Source organism: Mytilus californianus, unplaced genomic scaffold, assembly GCF_021869535.1.
Source record: "Mytilus californianus isolate M0D057914Y unplaced genomic scaffold, xbMytCali1.0.p SCAF_6, whole genome shotgun sequence".
Lineage (NCBI taxonomy): Eukaryota > Metazoa > Mollusca > Bivalvia > Mytilida > Mytilidae > Mytilus > Mytilus californianus.
Window position 1 is genome coordinate 80,895,951 of NW_026262712.1, and position 3,622 is coordinate 80,899,572.

The window sequence follows — 3,622 nt, forward strand, 5'->3', positions numbered from 1 at the left end:
TTGAACATATGCAAGAAACAAGTATTTTTGATAGGTATCACTCATAATCTACTTGACTCTCGCTTGCGCTCTATATATTTGCAAATGCGTATTTGAAATCTACTAAAATCTTCATGTTATTGAACTGTCACTTTATACTTATGTGTTATCTTAAATTTAATATAGATATAATCCCAAATCAAAAGTGCAGATTTGAATAGAAAATAAGAAGTCAGGATATTATCGTGTTTTTGTCCTTTCCAGATGACTATACTATCAGCTTTCTTTAAGATGACAAGAACGTTTCCATGTCTTTTTCACAAATATAAACTCTTTAAAGAAATGCGATATTCTCAACATAAAAACACATTATGTTACATGTATATTTTCACGTAGTGTATCTGATATAGCATTGTAATAATTATGTAGAATTGTAAGGGCACTGTTGGTTGTAGTTCAATCAAATAAAGCATTTAAGTTTTATGGAAATGTTTATTCCGATGCATAACTAAATAAATATCAAACAACAAACAAATTTGCAAACAAAACGGATTTTCTCAAGGAATTCTGGTCGTCTATACATGGATAGTCCCTGAAAAATGAAAAATGAAGTTAACAATGTTTTAGAATTAAAATTATCCTATTTTCGTTTCAAAATATTTAGGTCTAATGTGAACAAAAAAAAAAGAAAAAGAAAAAATTCCAAAAAGAACAACCATCTTAACAAAAGACGAGTTAATTGCATTAAACAGCAATATGCAATATTCGTGCAGTTGTTCTAATAGTATAAAGATATAAATCGAAGCATAAAAATTAAGAATTTTATATTTGAAAGTCTTTATCGTTTTCCAAATTTATTTCTTGGTTAATAATATTGACAGTGGATCCTCCTTAGGTAGATATATATCTTGATAACAAAAACTCATATAAATACCTTAATATTTGCTGTATCCACCTTTGCCATATCCTCCGCCGATTCCACCACCGATTCCACCACCGAATCCGCCTCCGTATCCACCTCCGTATCCACCACCGTATCCACCTCCGTATCCACCTCCGTATCCACCCTTTCCACCAAATCCACCTCCGTATCCTCCTAAACCTCCACCGTATCCTCCTAATCCTCCATAACCTCCACCGTATCCACCTTTACCACCTCCGAATCCACCTCCGAATCCACCTAAACCACCTCCGTATCCACCTTTACCACCTCCGAATCCACCTCCGAATCCACCTAAACCACCTCCGTATCCGCCTTTACCACCATAACCACCGCCGTATCCACCTTTACCACCTCCGAATCCACCTCCAAATCCACCTCCAAATCCACCTAAACCACCTCCGAATCCACCTTTACCACCATATCCTCCTCCGTATCCACCACCACCAAAACCGCCGAATCCACCTTTTCCGTATCCTAAACCTCCACCGTATCCACCTTTTCCACCTCCGAATCCGCCTCCGAATCCACCGCCAAATCCGCCTCCACCCCAGCCTCCACCGCCAAATCCACCTTTTCCATATTTACGGTATCCACCGTAGCCACCAGCGTAGACTACGGCCAGAGAAAGACAGAGGACAGCTAATTCCTTGAACATGATGATCAGTCTGGGAAATAATAAAAAAAAATGTATAATTTTTTATAAATATGAAACGATTTTTGCCTTTTCTGCCGTGTTTAAATCTTCAATTTTTCATGTTGATTTATATATGATAAAGTCTGCAAAAAAAAAACATTACAATTGAATTTCTTCTTTTCCGAACTATGATTGTTATTACTCCTAGTAGTACCATAAGCCGTAGAAGTAGTAGTATTTTTTGTTGTTACATTTATCTTTATAATTTCTATAACTAAATTAAGGATAGAGTGATAGACGATATATTTTCAGATTCATTCATTTGTTGTTTATGTATGGCGGATGCAAACAAATGAAAAAGGAGCGACACATGTTTTTTCCGTTATTTATATTTTTGTTATAAATTAGTAAGTTTAGAAAATCGACTTTCGTTTTCGTAAATGTTAAGGGTTTTCAATAATTACACATGTACTGTTATCCAAAACCGAGAAGTGTCCATAATGCATCACGATTCCTGGATTTGTCTATTTGTGCATGTTTTACTCGACACTTGAGTTCTCAACTAACTAATACTACCTAAAAAGTGCAAATCCTTATAAAACAATAAAAAAATAAATCGCCGCCGATAAGTTTTGAAGTAAAAAGAATATTTACTCATTGATCTATCATCTTAAAATATATATGAGAATCTGGGACTATAATACTATAATAGTCCCGGTGAGAATGCAGTTGGTTGAATTTCTTAATTTTTTTATTTATGATAGCAAATTTTTCAACCAGAAGGACAATAAAATTGGTATAGTGGTGTGTTGGGTTGCCTATTTGTATAGATGTACAAAATTGAATAGCGTGATAGCATAAATAATGGCAAATATTGTCACGAGCAAATTTTTATATTGCACAAGCTCGCAAGTACAATATCTTTTCTACAAGTATAATATCATAGATATGCATGTAATAACCTTTCAAATGTATAGCAATGCTTGAAAAACTTTTAAAAACCCATTTTGTCACTACCCGTATGACTTCGATAATCTAAAGCTATGTTTCAACAATCGCACGCTAATTGTTCGTTGTATACTATGGTAAGTAATATGTTGCTATACATTAAAAAGACTTTAAGTCATTTGTTAACATAAGAACCAAAGAGATATTAATGAAAGTAAATATGTGAAAATTATTTAACTTATTATTCAAATGAATAGTATTCATTGTAATCTTATAAAAAAAGAAACATACTTACGTGGATGGATTCGATGAAACGTGTGATAGAAGTCCTATGCGAATTCCCCTTATATAGTTGAGATTTTATTACTCCTTGGTCCATTGGACATGACCAATGTAGACTTGCTATAATCATTTTGATGTCCATTTCAGGTTGCAATAAAACCAAATACACAATTATTTATCCGAGGTTGTCACAATAAAGACTTCGAGGTGTCAAATAAATTTTTCGAAATATACAACGTTGTCCATCACAATGACCATATCGTATTACAATAAACATTTGAAAAATATACCTTAATAAGCAAATATGTTAATATCTACATTAATCAATTTATTAAATTATGTTCCTATTCCTTTTCCTTTTTTTTCGCAGACAAATTATTATCATAAATTTCTATTTAGACAAAAGACAGTAATAAAGACTAAAATGTTGGCTTATATTGCATATGGGTTATTGTAATATTCTCTATAGCGCAAATATTTTTTTATTTATGATTTGTGAAAATCAGTTTTATTTGAAAATTGATCAAGGATCTCAATGTTTAACTCATATCATCATAAATGTTACAGGAGTAAATAATTTCTCGATTCGCACTAATGATCTAATGACTTGACTCAAGCTAGCGAACAATTGTAGCGAACAATTAGCCAGCGAACAATTAGGAGGTATAACTAAAAACCACAATTTCACATAAGACAATCACGTTTTTTTCGAGCTAGCGAACAATTACAGAGACCTAGCGGACAATTATGAGAATATTCAAAATATTAAACAAAAACGAATAAAAAAAATTAAAACAAAAGGGATACCATAAAGATTTTGACCCATTTCTAGAGAT

At 32.8% G+C, this 3,622-nt stretch overlaps 1 long non-coding RNA gene across 1 annotated transcript; it reads right to left on the minus strand.

The window, feature by feature from the left end:
- Positions 1-451: 451 nt before the first annotated feature.
- Positions 452-1,092, minus strand: LOC127704458 (uncharacterized). Its single transcript, XR_007983279.1, has 2 exons — positions 914-1,092; positions 452-571 (listed from the first exon to the last, which is right to left on the minus strand). It is a non-coding gene; the product is annotated as an uncharacterized LOC127704458 (long non-coding RNA).
- Between the last annotated feature and the right edge of the window lie 2,530 nt (positions 1,093-3,622).